At 49.8% G+C, this 24,257-nt stretch overlaps 1 long non-coding RNA gene across 1 annotated transcript; it reads right to left on the bottom strand.

Annotated features, from left to right (window-relative positions):
- Nucleotides 1-462: 462 nt before the first annotated feature.
- LOC140402540 (uncharacterized) lies at nt 463-17,243 on the bottom strand. The gene is made up of 4 exons (XR_011938164.1): nt 17,097-17,243; nt 6,964-7,032; nt 3,770-3,896; nt 463-911 (listed from the first exon to the last, which is right to left on the bottom strand). It is a non-coding gene; the product is annotated as an uncharacterized lncRNA (long non-coding RNA).
- Nucleotides 17,244-24,257: the final 7,014 nt, after the last annotated feature.

Here is a 24,257-nt window from a genome sequence, read left to right as displayed (position 1 = left end):
AGATTTTCACCTGAGGAAGGAGCAGTGCTCCGAAAGCTAGTGACATTGAAACAAACCTGTTGGACTTGAACCTGGTGTTGTAAGACTTCTTACTGTGCTCAACCCAGTCCAACGCCGGCATCTCCACATCAAGATTATGAGAGGCATGGACAGGGTGGATAGGGAGCAGCTGTGCTTCTCCGTTGAAGCTTCAGTCACAAATTCCAGGTGAGGGGTATGTGAGGAAAAACCTTTTTACCCAGAGGGTGTTAACAGTCTGAAATGCACTGCCTGGGAGGGTCGGCAAGTAATCCTGTGTTTGCTAACTTTATTTATAGGTGGTTTTTGACCTGTGCTGGGGTTTGTGTGATTGGAAATGATGAAGATATCAGTTAAAAGTTAAAGTATTTCCTCTTATTGTTGAGCATTGTTTAATTGGTAATCATAAGCATTATTTCTGTGAGGTTAATGCAGTTTGATGCTGTGTTAATAATGAAGTTTGTTTTACTCTACCATATCCGTGTTTGTGAACAGAATCACTCTGGAAACTAAGTATCCTTTCCTCGCAGTTTTACAAATGAAATGAAATGAAAATTGTCACAAGTAGGCTTCAAATGAAGTTACTGTGAAAAGCCCCTAGTCGCCACATTCTGGAGCCTGTTCGGGGAGGCTGGTACAGGAATTGAACCGCGCTGCTGGCCAGCCTTAGGAACAAAGTATTGGGGTTTCCCCTGGTATCCGAGCAACTGTTGCGATCTGGTCCGGGATTGTCATACTTCTAGGACCCTTGAATGCAGGCCAGGGAATTGGCGTACTTTACTCCCAACAGTTTTCCGAGCATCTTTCCCTTTGGATGTTGATGGTTTTGAATTCCTACCTCCGTTTTTCTTCTTGACGTTCCATTATTCTTGGGGTGCTTTTAGTATCTTTTCCTGTGAAGACGGGTAGAAAATATTTGTTTACTGTCAGTCATTTCCTCATTGCTAATTCCCCAGTCTCACCTTCTAAGGCACTCGCGTTCACTTTAGCTTCGCTCTTCCTTTTTCTCTAGTTGTGAACCCTGTTTTTAGATTTCTTCTCTGTTTACTTTCATATTCTAATTTCCGCCTCTTTATTATTCTTTTGAATTGTCCTTTGCTGTTTTTTAATAAAAGATTCCCCAAACTCTGCCAGTGATCTTGACATCATTTTATACATTTCTTTTCCATTTGATACCATATTCATAGTTAGCAATGGACATTGCAAGGGCGGCACGGTGGTGCAGCGGTTAGCACTGCTGCCTCACGGCGCCGAGGACCCGGGTTCGATCCCGGCTCTGGGTCGCTGTCCGTGTGGAGTTTGCACATTCCCCCCGTGTCTGCGTGGGTTTCGCCCCCACAACCCAAAGATGTGCAGGGTGGGTGGATTGGTCGCGCTAAATTGCCCCTTAATTGAAAAAAGATTGGGCACTCTAAATTTAATTCAAAAAATAAAACAATAAATGTAAGTTTAAAAAAAAAAGCAATGGAGATTGCATTCTCCTTGTGGCGACTTTCTTTCTCAAACTCTTTGTTGAGAGTTATAAATTCCTGAAATGTCTGCCACTGCTTCTCCACTATCTTGGGCAGGATTCTCCGTCCTGCTACACCCGTTGTTTGGTATGGCACGCCCCGCCGGTCCGGCAGCCGGACAATGGGAATTCCCATTGTGGGCACCCCACACCGTTGGGTAATTCATGGGCGTGACTGCGCTGCCGGCCGGGAATCTAGCCCCTTACCTTAACCTGTTTTCCCAGTTCACTGGAGCCAACTCTGCCTTCATATCTTTGTAATTGCCTTCATTTAGGTTCAAGACCACCCGTTCTTGGCGAAACATTGTAGATTGGGGCCAGACAATCTAAACTTGGCCAAAGCTCTGGTTCTGCTGCTGTTTGGTTGATGGAAAGTAGCAGACCAACTCTTTCAGCTTCACAAGACGATAGCTTTGGGGTTGGGTGGGGGGGTGGGGGGGACCACGTGGATTAATGCCCACTTCTTCCCTTTGGTTTGGACAAAGGATATATTCCTGATCTAGATTATTGAGATAAGACATAGGAGCAGAATTAGGCCACTCGGCCCATCGATTCTGCTCCGCCATTCAATCATGGCTGATATTTTCTCATCCCCATTCTCCTGCCTTCTCCCCATAACCCCTGATCTCCTTATTCATCAAGAACCTATCTATCTCTGTCTTAAAGACACTCAGTGATTTGGGTCCACAGCCTTCTGCGGCAAAGAGTTCCACAGATTCACCACCCTCTGGCTGAAGAAATTCCCCCTCATCTCTGTTTTAAAGGATTGTCCCTTCAGTCTGAGATTGTGTCCTCTGCTTCCAGTTTTTCCTACAAGTGGAAACATCTTCTTCACGTCCACTCTATCGGGGCCTCTCAGTATCCTGTACGTTTCAGTACGAACCCCGTCATCCTTCTAAGTATAGATCCAGAGTCCTCAACCGTTCCTCATATGACAAGCTCTTCATTCCAGGGATCATTCTTGTGAATCTCCTCTGGATCCTTTCCAATAATCCTTTCCATCCTTCCTTAGTTTTGCGCCGCTCTCTTCTGGCCCCGCCCCCAAAGATTACAGAGGGAGGTCCCATTGTAAACTTACAGGGCAGCCAGGCATCCCCCCCCTCCCCAAGAGTTGACATAGACAATTGCCATTGTAAACATGACATTTTCGCCAAGCCCTAGCCTTCCCTCTGGGCCCCACCCCCAAAGTGTACACCGGGATTTCCCACAACAAACATGACAGGTTGGATTCTGCATCGGCGGGATTCTCCGCTTCGCCGGCAGCGCACTCATGCCCGCAGATTTCCCAAAGGTGTGGGGGTGCCGGTAATTGGCTGGCTACTGGGACGGGTGATCCCGCTGACGGGATGGCGTGCCACACTGGAAAGCGGGTGTGGCGGGATAGAGAATACCGCCCGACAGGTCTTCCTGGTCTTTCCCCTTCCACCAGGCCCCCCCCTCCCGCAATTTCTACATCGGGATTTTCCATTGTAAACATGACAGGTCCCCCTCCAACCCGTGGCGGTTACTATTTAATTCATTAAGGAGTTTACCAGAAGTTTCAGGGTCCTTTGTCCTCACACACGGGTTATCTCCATTGGCCAATTCCTGCCTTTGAAAGGTGCATTATTTTAAAAAATTTTATTCGTTCTTGAAATTTGGGCATCACTGGCTGGTTCAGCATTTGTTGCCCTAATTGCCCTTCAACTGAGTGGCTTGTTCAGCCATTTCAGTGGGGAGGCACGGTAGCACAGTGGCTAGCACTGTTGCTTCACAGCGGCAGGGATCTGGGTTTGATTCCTGGCTTGGGTCACTGTTTGTGTGGTGTCCGCACATTCTCCCCGTGGCTGCGTGAGTTTCCTCCGGGTGCACCGGTTTCCTCCCACAAGCCCCGAAAGACGTGCTGTTAGATGAATTGGACATTCTGAATTCTCCCTCTCTTTAGCCGAACAGGCGCCAGAGTGTGGCGACTAGGGGCTTTTCACAGTAACTTCATTGCAGCATTAATGTAAGTCTACTTGTGACAATAAAGATTATTAAATTAAATTATAAATTAAATAGTGGCAGTTAGAAATATGAAATCTGCCATAAGTCTACGAGGACTGGGGTAGGTTTTCCAATCATTAGAGGAGGTAATGACGAGTGAGCCATTGTTAATCTCTATCAGATAATAGCCACCACCCAGCAAGCCCAAGCCTTGTCCATTCTTCAACTCTGGAAAATCACCTCCAAATACGTCGTGAACCGCACCTTCTGACTCACCAAACTGCGTTCACGATCTTGGGACGTTTGAACTTGTGTACTCAGCAAAGAGTGATTCCAATTAAGCCAAGGATAACCGCCAATACAACCAGCACCATCTTCCACCCGAGGATTTGAGTTCTGTCACCTGTTTCCCCAAAGATTGGCAAAACAATATTCCGTTACTCCCAGGATAAATCCCAAAAAGGAAGTTTGATACTGTGCAAGATTCTCAATTCTACGACAGTTTTGAATAGCTGTCGTGACTCTTAAGCTGATCCAAATCACTGTATAAAATCACCCCACCTACACTCTCAACTAGACAATGTTTTGGACACATCTTCATCAGCAAGATGGTGATGAAGCCACCTTTGGATTTCTTATGAACATTGTTCGTCCTGGGAATTCTCCGTTATTGAGCATAATCAGGACAGAGATTGATTTCTATTTTTGGACACTGTAAGAGTCAAGGAATATGGACTTCAGTAAGGCCTTTGACAAGGTCCTTCATGGCAGACTGGTACGAAAGGTGAAGTCACATGGGATCAGAGGTGAGCTGGCAAGATGGATACAGAACTGGCTAGATCATAGAAGGCAGAGAGTAGCAATGGAAGGGTGCTTTCCTGATTGGAGGGCTATGACTAGGGGTCAGTGCTGGGGCCATTGCTGTTTGTCGTATATATAAATGATTTGGTGGAAAATGTAACTGGTCTGATTAGTAAATTTGTGGACGACACAAAGGTTGGTGGAATTGGGGATAGCAATGAGGACTGTCAGAGGATACAGCAGGATTTAGATCGTTTGGAGGACTTGGGCGGAGAGATGGCAGATGCAGTTCAATCCGGCCAAATGTGAGGAAATGCATTTTGGAAGGTCAGGTGGGAAGTATGGAGTAAATGGCAGAACCTTTATTGACAGGCAGAGAGATCTGGCCTTATGGTCCACAGGTCACTGAAAGTGGCAATGCAGGTGGAGAAGGTAATCAAGAAGGCACACGGCATGCTCGTCTTCATCGGCCGGGGCATTGAGTATAAGAATTGGCAAGTCATGTTGCATCTGTATAGATCCTTAGTTAGGCCACACTTGGAATATTGTGTATAATTCTGGTCACCACATGACTAGAAGGATGTGGAGCCTTTGGAGAGGGTTTAGCAGGATGTTGCCTGGTATGGAGGGTATTAGCTATGAGGAGAGGTTGAATAAACTTGGATTGTTTTCACTGGAACGATGGAGATTGATGAACAACCTGTTAGAAGTTTATAAAATTAATAGGGGGGCATGGACAGACTGGACAGTCAGATGCTTTTTCCCAGGGTGCAAGAGTCAATTTCTCAGGGACATAGATTTAAGGGGCAAGGCTTAAAGGAGATGTACGCGGTAAGTTTTTTTTTATACAGTGGGTGGTGGGTGTCTGGAACTTGCTGCTGGAGGAGGAGGTGGAAAAGGTACGATAGTGACGTTTAAGGGGCGTCTTGACAAGTACATGAATAGGATGAGAATAGAGAGATATGGACCACGGAAGCGTAGAAGGTTTTAATTTCGACATGCATCATGATCGGTGTAAGTTTGGAGGGCCGATGGGCCTGTTTCTGTACTGTACTGTTCTTTGTTCTTTCAGAGGGTCGGTGTAGACTCAATGGGTCGAATGGCCTCCTTCTGCACTGTAGGGATTCTATGGTTCTATAACTTACAACATATCGACCATTAACTTGCTGCATGTTGATGCACCGAGAGTCTGAATTCAGGAAGCAGAAACCTGCTCCTGGAGGTCAGAGAGCAACATGGGCACCATCATTTGTAGATTGGGGCCTTGGTTTTCAAATCCATTCGTGCCCTGTTCGCCCTTTCACTTCCTCGGTCACCTCCTCCAGTTCTGCAATCCTCTGCGATGTGTACATTTCTCCAATTCTGGCCTCTTGCACATTCCCTGATTCCCGCCGCTCCATCATTGGCGGCCAAGTCTTCGGCTGCCTGGATCTTAAGGCCTGGAATTCCACTCTACAGTGCAGAAGGAGACCATATGGCCCATTGAATCTGCAGCAGGCTTCTGAAAGAACACCTCACCTAAGCCTCCTCCCTGTCCCCATAGCCCCAAATAACCTAGGCATCTTTGGACACTAAGGGGCAATTTATCAGGTGTTTAGGAGATTTGTTTCACTCACAACTTAATCTATTTGCAGACAATACTGAGGGTGGAATCCTTTGATATTGTCTGTGGGATGGTTGGAGATGAGCGGGAGAGGAGAATTTAGCGCAAGCCAAAAGTCAGAAACCCACCGGTGTAAATCACGATGCAATTCTTCCAACCGTGCGCGGGTCAGTTTTCCAGGTGGATGATGGCCTGAATTCCATTTGCATCTCATGTACGTTCATTAAAATAGTTGCCTGGTGGCATTCCGTTAGACCTTCCAATCTTGCGTCACAACAGCACAAAATTACGTGGGTCTAAAACTCTGTCCACGCGGTCCTCCCTTGGGATAGCCCCTCCGGCCGCGGGATCCTCCCTCGGGACAGCCCCTCTGAACGCGTGACCCTCTCTCAGGACTGGCACCAAGAAATGTCTGGCTCCATTTTTGTGTCCATGTCTCCGGGAGTGGAGTTTGAACTTTTCAGTGGAGTGGAGCTTTCAGCCTACTCTTATGGGCCAGGGTTTAGAGAACCCCAAAGTATATCATGGAGTTCACCTGACTCACAACTTTTAATAGATTGTGGTATGGGGAGCACACGGCCCACTCTACAGGTGTGGTACAGCAGAAATGGAAAAGTATTTTTTAAAGCAAAACAATGTTTTATGGACTCAAGTTAACCTTTTTAAAACATACAGTGATCAATTCAATTCAAATACAACCCCCAAAGAATACAACACGAAGTAATCCTTTAAGCTTTCCTTTTAACATCCATAAGACTTAAAACACCTTTTACCAGAAGCACATCAGGTTAAAGTCACTGCTGTTATTAGTTTTAAATCACCAGGATCGATTTACAGTCTTTAGATTACAGAGAGAGATTCATACACCTCCTGGCTGTGACTGCAGCTATCCAGCTCTGAAAACGAAACTAAAGCACACCCTGCAGCAAACAGCCTAAAACAAAAGTAAAAAGCTGACAGACAGCCCAGCTCCACCCACTCTCTGACATCACTGCAGTAATAAACCCCCATTTCTTAAAGGTACTCTCACATGACACCACACAACAATTGTTGAAAATAGTTTTACCTCTGGATGTATTGTGTTTTTCACATTCATCTTTAGTCGGACTTCCAGTCGGATCGTGGGTTGGACCTCCTGGAAAAGAAAACATTCCAGTTGAACAAAAATGTGAAACCACTCGTCCATTGGCCTTTCAATCCCCTCCCAACACACCAACTCAGCTGCTTACATTCTCATCCATTCCTGTGTTCCTTATATACCAGAATTCCATTGTACTCCCGCTCATGTCACACCCTCTGTAATCTCCAGCCCATCCAAAGCCCTATACTTGGGTTTGGAATTGGCCCACCAGGTCAGGGGAACAAATGGCCTTTCGTTCAGGTCCTGAGTCTGCAGGATTCAAAAGCTGGTATGGACTTGTGCCTAGGAGCGCCTATTTTGTAGCGAGAGTTGACTGGAGACTTACTTGTTTGGTGCGGCAGCTTGGGCAGGCCACTCTCAAGGGTTGATTCGCTGCTGAGTGACCCTGCCAAGAAGACCGATTTGAACTTGGGGATTCTATTTTATAGTCCCCAGGGGCTTCGCGCCCTTCGGGGCGGACCCCGTACCTGGCTCCAAATGATTGGACTGCATTCCGATCACTTGGATCGATTTCTCCAATACTGGAGTTGTTCCCTGATCACTGGGCGGTCCCTAAGTGTCCGTTGGCCTTCCTTTGTCTTGGCTCCTGCTGGCGCCGAGGAGTCTGGCTTGGCTTTATTCACCTTAAATGTTGCAATTGTGCCTTGGAATCGCTCATTAATATGCAGATGGCTGCTGGTTTCAGTGCTGTCTGGTTTTTGCAAGTTCCAATACATAGGATTTCTGCACTTGCTCCTTTTTGCCTGTGTTGGCTGAATTTCCCTTTAGTCTTTGTGGTTCTCCATTTTAAGTCGGGAATTGGCCAACCCAGGTGGCTACAATGCCACCCATAACCTTGTAGACCTCTATCAGGTCGCCTCTCAACCTCTGTTGTTCCAGTGAGAACAAACCAAATTTGTCTAACCTCTCCGCATAGCTAATACCCTCCATACCAGGCAACATCCTTGTAAACTGCTTCTGTACCCTCTCCAAATCATCCACATCCTTCTGGTAGTGTGGCGACCAGAATTGTACATAATATTCCAAATGAGGCCTAACTATATTCCTGTACAGCTGCAACATGACTTGCCCTGATCGATGAAAGCCAGCATGCCAGCCTTCTTGACCATCTTATCCACATGCGTTGTCACTTTCAGTGACTGGTGGACATGCACGCCCAGATCTCGCTGCCTGTCAATACCCGCAAAAGTTGTACCATTTACTGTGTAATTCCTACATGCATTGGACCTTCCAAAGTGCATGACCTCACACTTGTCCGGATTAAACTCCACCTGCCATTTCTCCGCCTAAGACTCCAACCAGTTAATGTCCTGCTGTGTCCGCTGACAATCCTCTTCACTATCGACAACTCCACCAATTTTTGTGTCATCTGCGAACTTAATATGAACTCACTAATCAGACCTGCTATATTTTCTTCCAAATCATTTATATACACTATGAACAACAAAGTTCCCAGAACTGATCCCTGTGGAGCACCGCCTGTCACAGCCTTCCATTCATAAAAGCACCCTTCTACTGCTACCCTCTGTCTTCTGTGCCCAAGCCAGTTCTGTATCCAACTTTCTAGCTCTCCTCTCATCCTAGTTTTGGTTTGATGAGCTCTATGTACCACCTTGAGTTAGATCAGGCTGAGCCACGAGTAAGAGAATGTGGAATTTCCCTTACAAAGGGCCTCATTCCACACATCCTCATTTAGGATGGCTCCCAACTCCTCCATCCATTTTGCCTTCACCCGATCAAACGGCGCAGATTTCGATGAGATGATCCGCTCCTAGATATTCGAGAACCCCCCCACCCTCAACCCTCGCCATCATAAGATTTACTCCAACAAAGAGGTTTGTGGTGCTAAGGGGAATGCAGGGCAAATCCCACAAACTGAGGCATGCAATTGAAGGTATCGGAACAGGTGTGACCCTGGTGGTTGGAATTTTGCCGAAAACTCTCATTTGGTGAACCGTCCCTCCACGAACTGGTCTCTAAGGCATTCCAGCCCCTTCCCTTCCCATATCTTAAAAGTCAAATCTAAATCCGATGGCGCAAACGAATGGTTAATGCATATAGGGGCCAATGATGACATGGCACCCAGCTTGTAATGCTGACTGAGGTGCCTCCATATCTTCAAAGTAGAAATCACCACCGGGTTCGAGGTATACTTTGCTGGGGAGAGTGGGAGTGGCTCCATCACTAGGGCTCAGAGGCTCAACGCCTTAGATGAACCTTGCCTCCATCCTCCCCCATATGGTATTCGATTCCCTATAACCACCCCCAACACCTTCTCCACATTGGCTAACTAGTAATACATGAGGAAATTGGGTAGTGCAGCTGGCCCCTCTGGAGGTACACCCTGCAAATTCTTGGTGCCTTACCAGCCCATATGAAAGAATTTGCTGGTTTGTTCATCTTCGCAAAGAACAATTTAGCAAGAAAGATAGGGAGGCATTGAAACCAAAATAGGAACCACAGCAGAATATTCATCTTGATCGTCTGGACTCTACCTACCAGGGACAACGGGAGGTTGCTCCACCCTACCCAAAAACAGAGGCGATAATGCACACCCTTTCCTGTGCCCGTGTTCATTGGGAAGCATCCTGAGCTTGTCACATTAGTGCGAACACTCGCCATGGGGGCCTACACAGAGGCTGTCCCCATGAAATGAAGCTGCACCCGAATCCAAACCTCCCAAGCTCCTCAATTTGGTATTCCCACTCCAACCGGTCCATGTGGTGTAGGTGCTCCCACATTCCGTTAGGGGAGGGAGTTCCCGAATTTTGACCCAATGTTAATGAGGAACACTTGGTACATCTCTGAGTCAGGATGTGGGAGTTGGGATTTGTTTTGTTTTAGTGATGATGTGGAGATGTCGGCATTGGACTGGGGTGGGCACAGTAAGAAATCTTACACCAGGTTAAAGTCCAACGGGTTTGTTTCGAATCACTAGCTTTCGGAGCACAGCTCCTTCCTTAGCTGAATGAGGAGGTGGGTTCCAGAAACATATATATAGACAAAGTCAAAGATGCAAGACGATACATTGAATGCGAGTCTTTGCAGGTAATTAATTATTTACAGGTCCAGACGGAGCAACTGGAGAGAGGGATAACCCCAGTTAAAGAGGTGTGAATTGACTCAAGCCAGGACAGTCGGTAGGATTTTGCAAGTCCAGGCCAGTTGGTGGGGGGTGAATGTAATGCGACAAGAATCCAAGGTCCCGGTTAAGGCCGTACTCATGTGTGCGGAACTTGGCTATAAGTTTCTGCTTGGCGATTCTGCGTTGTCGCGGTTCCTGAAGGCCGCCTTGGAGAACGCTTACCCGAAGATCAGAGGCTGAATGCCCTTGACTGCTGAAGTGTTCCCCGACTGGATGGGAACATTCCTGCCTGGCGATTGTCATGCGATGTCCGTTCGTCTGTTGCAGTGTCTGCATGGTCTCTCCAATGTACCACGCTTCGGGACATCCTTTCCTGCAGTGTATGAGGTAAACAACGTTGGCCGAGTCGCACGAGTATGTACCACGTACCTCGTGGGTGGCGTTCTCGCCTGTAATGGTGGTACCCATGTCGATGATCTGGCATGTCTTGCAGAGATTGCCATGGCAGGGTTGAGGTGTCGTGGTCGCTGTTTTGAAGGCTGGGTAGTTTGCTGCAAACAATGGTTTGTTTGAGGTTGCGCGGTTGTTTGAAGGCAAGTAGTGGGGGTGTGGGGATGATCTTGGCAAGATGTTCGTCTTCATCGATGACGTGTTGAAGGCTGCGAAGATGTTGCAGTTTCTCCGCTGCGGGGAAGTACTGGACGACGAATGGTACTCTGTCAGTTGTGTCCTGTGTTTGTCTTCTGAGGAGGTCGGTGTGGTTCTTTGCTGTGATGCGTTGGAACTGTTGATCGATGAGTCGAGCGCCATATCCCGTTCGTACGAGGGTATCTTTCAGTGTCTGTAGATGTCTGTTATGCTCCTCCTTGTCTGAGCAGGTCCTGTGTATATGGAGAGCTTGTCCATAGGGGATGGCTTCTTTAATGTGTTTTGGGTGGAATCTGGAGAAGTGGAGCATCATGAGATTATCTGTGGGCTTGCGGTAAAGCGAAGTGCTGAGGTGACCGTTCTTGATGGAGATGAGTGTGTCCAAGAATGCAATTGATTCTGGAGAGTAGTCCATGGTGAGTCTGATGGTGGGATGTAACTTATTGATGTCATCATGTAGTCGTTTCAGTGATTTTTCATTGTGGGTCCAAAGCAATGTATCTGGTGCAAAACGTCGGTTGAAGGTCCTGTGCGGTGAGTAGGTCTTGTTCAAACTTGTGAATGAACATGTTGGCATATTGAGGTGCGAATTTGGTCCCCATGGCTGTTCTGTGTGTCTGGATGAAGAACTTGTCGAAGGTGGAGACATTGTGATCCAGAATGAAGCGGATGAGTTGCAGAATTGCGTCGAGAGATTGGCAGTTGTCGATGTTGAGCACTGAGGCTGTTGCGGCAATGCCGTCGTCATGGGGGATGCTGGTGTTGAGTATCGAGACGTCCATTGTGACGAGGAATGTTCCTGGTTCAACTGGTCCATAGGTGCTGAGTTTCTGTAAGAAGTCTGTCGTATAGTGACAGAAGCTGGGCGTTCCTTGTATGATGGGTTTCAAGATGACCTTGATGTAGCCAGAGTGGTTCTCACACAGAGTCCCATTGCCTGGTACGATAGGACAGCCTGAAGTGTTGGCCTTGTGTATTTTTGGGAGGCAGCAGAGATCTCCAACGCGGGGAGTACGTGGGATGAGAGCACGTAGGGTGCTCTGAAGGTCTGGATCCAAGGTCTTGATCAGTCTGTTGAGTTGGCGGGTGTGCTCCTTGGTCAGATCTGCGGGTAACTGTCTGTAGTGTTCCTGGTTGTTGAGTTGTCGGTACACTTCTTTGCAGTAGTCCGTTCTGTTCAGTATGACAGTGACCCCTCCTTTGTCTGCTGGTTTGATGACGATGTTGCGATTGGTCTTGAGAGTGCGGATGGTGTTCCGTTGTGCTTGGGTGACGTTCGAGGCTGTCTTGTGAATGCGACTGATGAATCTGGCATTGACGCGACTCCTGATGCTTGAGCATACATGTCGAGTCTAGGGCAGCGGCCTTCCGGAGGGCTGCAATTCGACTCTTTCCTCTTCGGTTGCCACACCACAGTTCCGGTGTGGTTCATTGGTTTTCTCATTGGGTTCGCTGTCGGCCTCTTGGGGTCTGTGGAAGAACTCCCGGAGCCTCATTCGCCTGATGAATTCCTCCGTGTCTACCGCGAGACTGATGGGGTCCATTTTGGTGGTGGTGCAGAAATTGAGCCCTCTGCTGAGGACTTCGATTTCGTCTGGTTGAAGGGTGTAGTCCGACAAGTTGACAATAGATTTCCCTGTATTGTTTTCTACTGTGGTACCGGGGAGGCTTGGTTGCTGCTGGTGGTGATGCCGAGTTTCTCAAGCTTCCTGTTCTTTGTGTATATAGGTGGCGTAGTATCGTTGTCTCATCTGTTTGGCAGTGTTCCGCAGCTGGTCTGCTGCGTCCTGAGCGCAAGTTGAGAATATGGACTCTATCTTGGTTTCCAGGTACTGGCGTCTGCTGTAGAGCTGGTGTACGAGGTGGTTGAGGAGTGTGGGAGAGGTGCGACGGCAGAGTCTCTCAGCGTAGTCTGTGTTGCAGGTCGACTTGTGATCTGTAGCCCTTTTGGGATCTTGTCTGCTTTCTTGCATCTTTGTAGAAACTTAATGTCAGTGTCTATATGCGCGATCTTCCTGGAGATCCTCTCCACTTTGAGCCGGCAGTTTGCGGTGTCGATGGTAGCCATGATGTGGAGATGCCGGCGCTGGACTGGGGTGAGCACATTAAGAAGTCTTACAACACCAGTTTAAAGTCCAACAGGTTTGTTTCGAATCACTAGCTTTCGGAGTACTGCTCCTTCCTCAGGTGAATGAAGAGGTGGGTTCCAGAAACATATATATAGATAAAGTCAAAGATGCACGACTATGCTTTGAAGACGCGTCTTTGCAGACCCCAAGAGGCTGACAGAAATTCATCCCAAGGAGGAAGAAACATGATAAGGGGAGGACAAAGCATCCATGGCTGCTGAGGGAAGTCAAGGACAGCATAAAATCTAAAGAAAAAGCGTACAATGTGGCGAGCATTAGTGGGAAGCCAGAGGATTGGGAAACCTTTAAAAGCAAGCAGAGGACAACTAAAAAAGCAATAAGGCGGGAGGAGATGAAGTACGAGTGCAAGCTAGCTAGTAATATAAAGGAAGATAGGAAGAGTTTTTTTTCAATATATAAAAGGTAAGAGAGAGGCAAAAGTAGACATTGGACCACTGGAAAATGTGGCTGGAGAAGTAATAATAGGAAACAAAGAAATGGCAGACGAACTGTGTCGTTACTTTTCATCAGTCTTCATGGTGGAAGACACCAGTGGGATGCCAGAGCTCCAGGAGAACCAGGGGGCAGAGGTGAGTGTAGTGACCATTACTAAAGAGAAGGTTCTGGGGCAACTGAAAGGTTTGAAGGTGGATAAATCACCTGGACCGGATGGACTACACCCCAGGGTTCTAAAAGAGATAGCTGAGGAGATTGTGGAGGCATTGGTGATGATCTTTCAGGAATCACTGGAGGCAGGAAGGGTCCCAGAGGACTTGAAAGCGGCTAATGTAACATCACTGTTCGAGAAGGGAGGGAGGCAGAAGATGGGAAATTATAGGCCGGCTAACCTGACTTCAGTCATTGGTGAGATTTTAGAGTCCATTATTACAGATGAGATCGTGAAATACTTGGAAGTGCATGATAAAATAGGACTGAGTCAGCACGGCTTCGTCAAGGGGAGGTGATGTCTGACAAATCTGTTAGAGTTCTTTGAGGAAGTAACAAGGAAGTTAGACAAAGGAGAACCAGTGGATGTGCTTTATATAGATTTCCAGAAGGCCTTTGACAAGGTGCCGCATAGGAGACTGTTAAATAAGTTAAGAGCCCATGCTGTTCAGGGTAAGATCCTGACATGGATAGAGGATTAGCTGACTGGCAGAAGGCAGAGAGTGGGGATAAAGGGGTCTTTTTCAGGGTGGCAGCCGGTGAGAGTGGTGTGCCTCAGGGGTCTGCGCTGGGACCACAACATTTCACAATATACATTAACGATTTGGAAGAAGGAACTGAAGGCACTGTTGCTAAGTTTGCAGATGATACAAAGATCTATAGAGGGACAGGTAGTATTGAGGAAGCAGGGGGGTTTCAGAAGGACTTGGACAGGCTAGGAGAGTGGGCAATGAAGTGGCAGATGGAATACAATGTGGAAACGTGTGAGGTTATGCATTTTGGAAGGAGAAATGGAGCCATAGACTATTTTCTAAATGGGAAAATGCTCAGGAAATCAGAAGCACAAAGGGACTTGGGAGTCCTTATTCCCGATTCTCTTCAGGTTAACATGCAGGTTCAGTCGGCAGTTAGGAAGGCAAATGCAATGTTTGCATTCATGTTGAGAGAACTGGAATACAGGACCAGGAATGTACTTCTGAAGCTATATAAGGCTCTGGTCAGATCCCATTTGGAGTATTGTTAGCAGTTTTGGGCCCTGTATCTAAGGAAGGATGTGCTGGCCTTGGAAAGGGTCCAGAGGAGGTTCACAAGAATAATCCCTGGAATGAAGAGCTTGTCGTATGAGGAATGTTTGAGGACTCTGGGTCTGTACTCGTTGGAGTTTAGAAGGATGAGGGGGAATCGTATTGAAACTTACAAGATACTGCGTGGCCATGATAGAGTGTAAGTGGAGAGAATGTTTCCACTTGTAGGAAAAACTAGAAGCACAGGACACAACCTCAGACTAAAGGGACGATCCTTTAAAAGAGAGAAGAGGAAGAATTTCTTCAGCCAGAGGGTGGTGAATCTGTGGAACTCTTTACCGCAGAAGGCTGTGGAGGCTAAATCACTGAGTGTCTTTAAAACAGAGACAGATGATTTGAATTCCGGCGGGATTCGACGTCCGGTGGCGGAGGGGAGCGGTCGTGCGCAGAGGAGCTCCGGAGGGGGGGAACATAGTTGCGTCCCGTACCCCCACGAAGAACGTGCGCCCAGGTGCGCGAGCTTGGCGACTGGGCCCCCGCACAGCGGGAGAGGACGAAGAGGAGCGACCCAAACTCCGAGGCGGAGCGGGGCCAGAGACCCGGGCGCTCGGGAGCGAAGCGAGCGGCAGCAGAAGCACGAGGGGAGAGCCCCTCCGGGGAGAAGGAGAGGAGGCCGCAAGGGACCGGAGCAGTAAGCTGCGGCCTGGGGGGAGGAAAGGTGCACCACCACCCCCGATCTGAGACAGCACATCGGAGCGCGGGCATTGCGAGCCGGCCCGACCGACCAAGCCACCCCCCCCCCCCACCCCACACATAGCGGAACGCGGGCGGCAGCGGGGCAAGGGACAACAACGCGGGGCAGGAGGAGCGGCGGCCTCAGCCAAAGCGGGGTCCGAGCCAGCAACGAGGCCCGACCCCCCCACCCCCGGCAACAACCATGAGGCAGGCAGCGGCGGAACAAAGATGGACTCCCGGCCCGACGAGAAGCCTTTCTCTCTCTCTCTCTCTCTCTCTGGTTCCAGGATGAGTGAGGAGGAGAAAAAAGAAAACGAGAACTCCATCTTTTTTGGGGGTGGCGGGGCGGGGTGGGGGGGGGGGGGGGGGAAGAAAAAAAACAAAAGAAAAGAAAGACTTAGAAAAAGAAAACTGTTAAAGGGTCAGGACACTCCCTCTCTCCTTCCACGCTTCTCAAAAAAGTAAACCAAACTCACCTGAAAAGAGTCTCTTCAGAAGGGAGAGGTGGACAGAAAAAGAGGGGAAGGGGGGGAAAAAAAAGGAGGGGGAAAAAAAAGTGCCAGAAAGGAGCCAAAGCAGAGGGAGAAAGGGCAGCAAAAGGAAATGGGGCATTACACAAGCCCACTCAGACGAGCTAACTGGCCCACGAAGCGGCGGAATGGAAGCCTCACCGCAGCAAAAAGAACTGGGCAGACGGGAGCTTTTCCCCCCTGGGCCAGAGGGGAACTGGAAGGCAGCCTTTGCCGAGGCGCTGAGGGAGCACCAGCAAGAAAGCAAGGCAGGGGCCAAAGCAGACATAGAGGCCGCAGTACAGACAGCAATGGCCAAGGCCCTGGCGGAGGTGCAGCTCGCCCTGGGCAGAGCAGAGAAGAAACTGGAAGCCCAGGAGGAGGAACTGGAAACCCAAAATGCGACCATTAAGGAGCTGGAGAGGGCTGCGACTGACATGAGCGACCGGATCACGGAGAAGGAGGTGGCGAGACTGGGCACAACGCAGGGGAGCGTGAAGGGCAGGGTGGACGACCAGAAAAACCGCTCAAGAAGACAAAATGTCAGGATAGTGGGCCTACCAGAGGGTAGAAACCCCACGGCCTACGTGGCCGCGATGCTGGGCAACTTAGTGGGGGAGGGGACATGTCTTCCAGCGCCGATTGCGAACGGAACGGCCGCAGCAAAGACGTTCCCGCACAGCCACGAAATCACGGCTTTTTTGGGGGGGTTTCCCCGGGCAATTTTCAAAAAAAAATTCTTTAGGCCCCGCGAATTCGGCCCTGCCCAGGCGCCAAAGTGCCGATCTACGGAGCTGGAGAGGGAGAGAAAAGAAGAAGGTCCCGATGAGTTGCACGTGGAGGAGGAGTGGGGATCGCTCAGAAACGGCCTGGAAGCCAGAGCACGGAGAGGATTACAAGAACAAAATAAGAATTTTTAAATTCAACCTTCCTTGTTCCTCTCCTGCAAATTTAAAAAAAAAAAGAAAAACTTTTTTAAAGGGGAAAAAAAACTTTAAAAAAAAAAAAATTCCTTTTTATATTAAAAAAAATCGTTTTTAAAAAGGGGGAAAAAAAACCCTTGGGTTTTTTTCTTCTTCGGGGGGGAACAAAAAAAAAAAGAATTTATTTTTCGCACCAAAACCCAGGAAAAAAAGAGAAAAGGCACAGTCAGAAATATGCCTCCAAATAATAAATTGGGGGGGACGGCGAGATGTAAGATGGTAAGATGGAACAGCAGCAAAGGCGAAGGAAAAAAGCAGGAGCATTCTTTTTAACTCACCATTAACCAATATTATGTCAATATCAATCAGCTCTGACTTTCCAATCTCGAGATGAACAGTGTGATTTGACGACACGCTTGTGACACACACGTAGTAACAGCCATTACTGTTAAAACCTGCACTGTAATTCTCGATGCAGTTTAAAACATTGCAAATGGTACGTTCGATTCCATGTTTCAGGACTGGCTTTTGAGTCCTGTTCACACATCTCTCAAACGTTATAGTTGTTGGTGCTTCAGGAGACACTGAAAGAAAAAGGCAAGAAAAGGCTTTAAAGAATGTTTCACTTGTTTTAAAAGCCCAAGGACAGCAGCAACATGGATACGAGACTGGCTGGGTGACAGGGAACACAGTCAATGGACATTTCTCCATGTCGCCACATTCCGGCGCCTGTTTGGGAACACAGAGGGAGAATTCAGAATGTCCAAATTACCTAACAGCACATCTTTCAGGAAGGAGGCTGATGTGTTGGGTGTTCTGGATCACAAACAGGTCACCAACACTTGAAATAGTGCAACACTATTTTATTGAATCATTAACTGTTTAAACCTACTTAGACTGTGGGTTAAATCGATACTAGCTTTAACTAAAGACCTTTGCCTTGTCCTAACCGGTCGATGCACGCAGCACATGGTGAATGTCTGTGTTGCTCTGTCCTCCAAGCTAGCTGCAACTCGAATGAGCGGGAACTCTGATGCCCCCTGTCTTTATAGTGCGTGAGCTTTCACTGGTGATTGGCTGTGGTGTTGTGTGTGTTGATTGGTCCCACTGTGTGTCCATCAGTGTATGGCTGCACCATGATATACTGGTGTATATTACGACATCCCCCTTTTATAAATAATGTACCTGTGTGGCAATAAATAGTGTGTGGTGAATGTTCCTGACTAAGTGTGTGTGAAATATTTACAGGACTATGTACATAAAAACTAAGCTATTTACATGGGAAGGTGCCTGGTGCAGAAAAACAGTGTGTCACAAGAATAACGAGATGAACACTATATACAAACCACTTGAACGATTAAACGGAAGAACAGAACAAATCAGAAAGTCCATAAGTCCACAAAGTTCACAAATTAAGTCTCTGACGTGGGCGATGAATTCTGGTTGACCGTCTCAAGGGTGGGTCGGGAGCCGCCGGCTGAGGAGCGGCTGGACTGCGTCAGAGTGAGGAGGATGCAGAGTGACCGGAATCTCTGTATAGTCCAGGTCAGGGTCAACAGGAGGGCGTTGCAATGGTGGAGGATCACGTAGCGAGCGCGGAACGAGACGAAGGGCACATCGATTGCGGCACAGAATGGAGCCATGCGGTAGACGAACCAGGAACGAGCGGGGAGCCACCTGCCGAAGGACAACAGCGGTTGCAGACCAGCCACCATCCGGAAGATGGATGCGGACGTTGTCATCTGGAGCCAGAGCAGGGAAATCAGCTGCACGGGAGTCATGAGCCGCCTTGTGCTGTGCACGAGACAGTTGCATTCGTTGAAGGACCGGAACGTGGTCAAGCTCTGGGACATGAATGGACGGCACCGTCGTCCTCAGGGTGCGACCCATGAGCAGCTGGGCTGGCGACAGGCCAGTAGACAGTGGGGCTGAGTGATAGGACAGCAGGGCGAGGTAGAAATCGGACCCAGCATCGGCAGCCTTGCAGAGGAGCCGTTTGACTATGTGGACGCCCTGCTCCGCTTTGCCGTTGGATTGGGGGTACAGGGGACTGGATGTCACATGCACAAAGTTGTACCTCCTGGCAAAGTTGGACCATTCCTGGCTTGCGAAGCAGGGGCCATTGTCCGACATCACAGTGAGTGGGATGCCATGGTGAGCAAAGGAGTCCTTACAGGCACGGATGGTCTACAATCAGGACATAGTCCCTGCCCAGCACGTGGAACAGGTTGATGCCGACCTTGGACCAAGGGGACATGACCAACTCATGGGGCTGCAGGGTCTCGCGTTGTTGGGCCGGCTGGAAGCGCTGACAAGTGGGGCAGTTGAGCACTGTGTTGGCGATGTCATCATTGATGACGGGCCAGTACGCTGCCTCTCGGGCCCGTCGGCAGCACTTCTCCACGCCAAGATGGCCCTCGTGTAGCTGTTCCAAGACGAGCTGGCGCATGCTGTGCGGGATGACAATGCAGTCCAGTTTCAGGAGAACACCATCGACTACCGCCAGATCATCTCTGACATTATAGAACTGAGGACATTGGCCCTTGAGCCACCCGTCTGTTAGGTGGTGCATGACACGCTGTAGCAAAGGGTCAGCCGCTGTCTCGCGGCGAATTTGGACGAGGCGTTCATCCGTGGCAGGTCGATTGGAGGCCACGAAGGCCACATGGGCGTCAACCTGGCAGACGAATCCCGCTGGGTCACACGGAGTGTTAACTGCCCTGGAGAGAGCGTTGGCGATGATTAGGTCTTTGCCTGGGGTGTATACCAGCTGGAAGTCGCATCGCCGGAGCTTGAGCAGAATACGCTGGAGGCGAGGTGTCATGCCGTTCAAGTCTTTCTGTATTATATTGATCAACGGGCGATGGTCGGTCTCGACGGTGAATTGGGGAAGGCCGTACACATAATCACGAAACTTGACGACACCGGTTAAAAGTCCCAGGCACTCCTTTTCTGTATGCGTGTAGCGCTGTTCCGTAGGGGTCATGGCGCGTGACGCATATGCAACGGGGGCCCATGGTGAGGCCTCATCGTCTTGCAGGAGCACTGGCCCAATGCCAGATTGGCTGGCATCGGTCGAAATTTTGGTATCTTTCGCTGGATCAGAAAAAGCTAAGACCGGGGCTGTGGTGAGTTTGGTTTTGAGTTCTCTCCATTCGCGCTCATGGGCAGGAAGCCATTGGAAGTCTGTCGTCTTCCTGACCAGGTTCCTGAGAGCTGTGGTATGAGAGGTGAGGTTAGGGATGAACTTCCCTAGGAAGTTGACCATGCCCAGAAATCGGAGGACCGCCTTCTTGTCCTCTGGCGTTTTCATGGCTGTGATAGCAGCCACCTTGCCCGCATCCGGCCGCACACCCAACTGGGAGATGTGGTCCCCAAGGAACTTGAGTTCCGTCTGACCAAAGGAGCATTTGGCTCTGTTGAGGCGTCGGCCCTGCTCCCGTATGCGTTTGAACACATGCTGGAGGCGACTGACATGCTCCTGCAGTGTGGTGGACCAAATGATTATGTCGTCGAGATTAACGCGAACACCTTCAATGCCTTCCATCCTGTGGAACACTTCTGAAGCAGATATGATCCCAAACGGCATCCTGTTGCAACAATATCTGCCAAAGGGGGCATTAAAGGTACACAGTTTCCTGCTGGATTTGTCGAGCTGTATTTGCTAGAATCCTTTCGAGACGTCAAGTTTGGCGAGCGATCTCGCATGTGATCTCTACGCGCTTGGGAATTGGATAATGCTTCCTCATGATATTGCGATTCAGATCCTTGGGATCAATGCAAATTCTCAGCTCGCCGGGAGGCTTTTTTACGCACACCATGGAACTGACCCAGTCGGTTGGTTCCGTAACTCTGGAGATCACTCCTTGGTCTTTGAGGCACCCCCCCCTGCCGATTAGCCGTCTCCCTTTCTAGGCCAGCCACGTGCCCACGCCTCCCGCACTCTCTGTTCCCCACAGCGGCAGACCCCCGCCCCGACTCTCTCTTCAGGCACCAGCTCCCACTGGCCGATGCAGCAGCAACCCAGTCCCCCCCCCCCCCCCCCCCCCCCCACCGAGCTAGGACCCCCCCTAGCTGCGTTGCTCCCCCCATAGCACTCCCGTAAGTCAGCTGACTCCTGCTGACCCCGGCCGCTCCCGCCACTCCATCGACACCCCCCAGTGTGAGAATCTCTACACCCCCCCCCGCCCCCCCCCTGTCCATCAGCGGGCGCTCCTCTCCAGCACCTCCCCTCCCCCAGACACCATCCCCTTCCTTCCTAACGCGGGAAAAAGCCCACGCTTTCCACCAAGCCGGCCCCGTTCCCTCCTGCTCCCCCACCGCGGGCCTCCCCTCTCCCCTCCCCCCAATGGGGCCCCCTCTTCCATCCACCGACGCCCACACTCTCACCAATCCCCCACTATGAACCATTTCACCCTACACCACCCAGCACCCCCAAAAAAACAGTACCAAACAGAACAGAACATCCCCCCCCCCCCCCCCCCCCAAAACACAACAATCACATCAATCCCCTCTCGACATCCCCTCGCATCCGACCCTCAATCCGAGTCCAAATTTGCGGCCTGGATAAAGGTCCACGCCTCCTCCGGCGTCTCGAAGTACTGGTGCCGGTCCTTGAAAGTGACCCACAGTCTCGCCGGCTGCAACATTCCAAATTTCACCCCCTTCCGACGCAGAGCCGCCTTAGCCCGATTGTACCCGGCCCTCTTCTTGGCCACCTCCGCGCTCCAGTCCTGGTATATCCGGACCTCTGCATTCTCCCACCTGCTGCTCCGTCCTTCTTTGCCCACCTTCGGCCACACTCCCTGTCCATGAAGCGGTGGAACCGCACCAGCACCGCCCGCGGCGTCTCGTTGGGCTTGGGCCTCCTCGCCAGGACTCGGTGGGCCCCATCCAGCTCCAGGGGCCCCGGAAAGGCCCCCGCACCCATCAGCGTACTCAGCATCGTGACCACATATGCTCCAGCATCCGGCCCCTCCACTCCCTCCGGGAGACCCAGAATCCGCAGGTTCTTCCTCCTCGACCGGTTCTCCATGTCCTCGAACTTCTCCTGCCATTTCTTATGCATCACCTCGTGCGTCTCCACCTTCACCGCCAGGCCCAAGATCTCGTCCTCGTTCTCAGAGCCCTTTTGCTGCACCTCCCGGCTCGCTGCCCCTTGGGCCTTCTGGGTCTCGAGCAGCTTGTCTATTGAAGCCTTCATCGGCTCCAACAGCTCTGCCTACAATTCTGTGAAGCAGCGCTGGAGAAACTCCTGCTGTTCCTGCGACCACTGCGCCCGCGCTGCCTGGTCTCCACCCGCCGCCATCTTGGTCTTCCTCCCTCGCACTTTTCGCTGCTCCAAAACTACTTTTTTCACCGCTCCACTCCTGGTCCAATCCATACAATGCCGGGGAAATGTTACTGTCACCTTCCCACACTGGGAACCGTCGAACAAATGCTGCTGGGGGCCCTAAAAAGAGCCCAAAGGTCCGTTTCTGGCGGGAGCTGCCGAACATGTGACGTAGCTCCGCATAGCCGCAACCGGAAGTGCAAAGAAGGTTTTCCTGACCTTCCTGATAGCGGCGGCTTCCTCGTTGCTGGTGGCGGTGCTGTCAGTGGGAGGGGGGGTTGTAGAGGAGGGTCATTTATGCAATCTACGGGAGGATCCTGGAGGAGGATAGGGTGTCTATGGAGAGGATGGAGGCGAAGTGGGAGGAGGAGCTGGGGGGGGTGCTGGAAGAGGGACTGTGGTGTGAGGTGTTCCGGAGGGTAAATGCCTTGGGTTCGTGTGCGAGGTTGGGACTGATACAGCTAAAGGTAGTGTATAAGGGCGCATCTCGCAATGTCAAGGATGAACTTGGCTGTTTGAACAAAGAACAAAGAAAAGTACAGCACAGGAACAGGCCCTTCGGCCCTCCAAGCCCGTGCCGACCATGCTGCCGACCATGCATGACTAAACTACAATCTTCTACACTTCCTGGGTCCGTATCCCCCTATTCCCATCCTATTCATGTATTTGTCAAGATGCCCCTTAAATGTCACTGTTGTCCCTGCTTCCACCACCTCCTCTGGCAGCGAGTTCCAGGCACCCACTACCCTCTGTGTAAAAAAAACTTGCTTCGTACATCTACTCTAAACCTTGCCCCCCGCACCTTAAACCTATGCCCCCTAGTAATTGACCCCTCTACCCTGGGGAAAAGCCTCTGACTATCCACTCTGTCTATGCCTCTGATAATTTTGTAGACCTAAAGAGACCTTGAGGGATGGAGGATGTCTCTGAGCGATGTGAGAGGGGCCCTGAGAATAAGTTTTTTTTTTTGATTCTGCCCGAAGCTGGAACTTTGGTGGGTGGGGGGGGGGGGGGGGGTTACGAGGAAAGGTTAGACAGACTGGGCTTGTTTCCACTGTGCTACCTTAGCACTGTTGCTTCACAGCTCCAGGGTCCCAGGTTCGATTCCTGGCTTGGGTCACTGTCTGTGTGGAGTCTGCACGTTCTCCGTGGATTTGCTCCGGTTTCTTCCCGCAGCCCAAAGATGTGCAGGTTAGGTGGGTTGGCCATGCTAAATTGCCCTTAGTGTCCAAAAAGGTTCGGTGGGATTACTGGGTTACGGGGATAGGGTGGAGGTGTGGGCTGAAGTACGGGGCTCTTTCCAAGGGCCGGTGCAGACTCGATGGGCTGAATGGCCTCCTTCTGCACTGTAAATTTTATGATTCAATGGAGTTCAGAAGAGTGAGGGGGACTTTATTGAAGTTTATAAGATGCTGAACGGTCTTGACAAGGTGGATATGGAAAGGATGTTTCCTCTTGAGGGGGACTCTGGAACAAGGGGCACTGTTTTTAAATTGGGGGTCATCCTTTGAGGACAGGGAATTTTTTTCTTCAGAGGGTCGTGCAAGAGACTGTGGAGGCGAAGTGACTGAATGTCTTTAAGACAGAGACAGATAGGTCATTGATTAATAAGGGAATCACGGGTTATGGGGAGAAGGCAGGAGAATGGGGATGAGAAAATATCAGCCATGATTGAATGGCGGAGCAGACTCGATGGGCCGAATGGCCTAATTCTGCTTCTATGACTTTTGGTCTTATGGAATCAAAGGTCATCGGGGGTGGGTGGGAATGCTGAACTTGAACACAAGCAGAGCAGCGATGATTGTATTGGATGGCAGAACAGATTTGATGGATCGAATGGCCTCCTGCCCCGATTTTGTATGTTTCAATCCCGACGTGGAGTTATTACAAAGGGATGAGAGATTAATGGATACACTTGGTTATATGTAGAATACTGAACAATGTTCCCCAGGTTATTACTTACCTCTTACTGATAAATGGCTCATATAGATTTCTTTGAACATGTATTGGAAAAGAAGTACCTGTAATTATTAAGAACAGCAATTAAAATATTTAGGTTGCAAATCAGAAAAATTCTATCGATGAATTTGACCCATTTTCAGGTAGAAACAATGCCGCGGTGCAGGACACCAGGGTGACGAAAGCTCACTCAGGTTATCAGACTCGC

This window comes from Scyliorhinus torazame, chromosome 25, assembly GCF_047496885.1.
Source record: "Scyliorhinus torazame isolate Kashiwa2021f chromosome 25, sScyTor2.1, whole genome shotgun sequence".
Classification (NCBI taxonomy): domain Eukaryota; kingdom Metazoa; phylum Chordata; class Chondrichthyes; order Carcharhiniformes; family Scyliorhinidae; genus Scyliorhinus; species Scyliorhinus torazame.
Note: the sequence above shows the minus strand (reverse complement) of the source record. Positions and strands in the feature narration are given on the sequence as shown.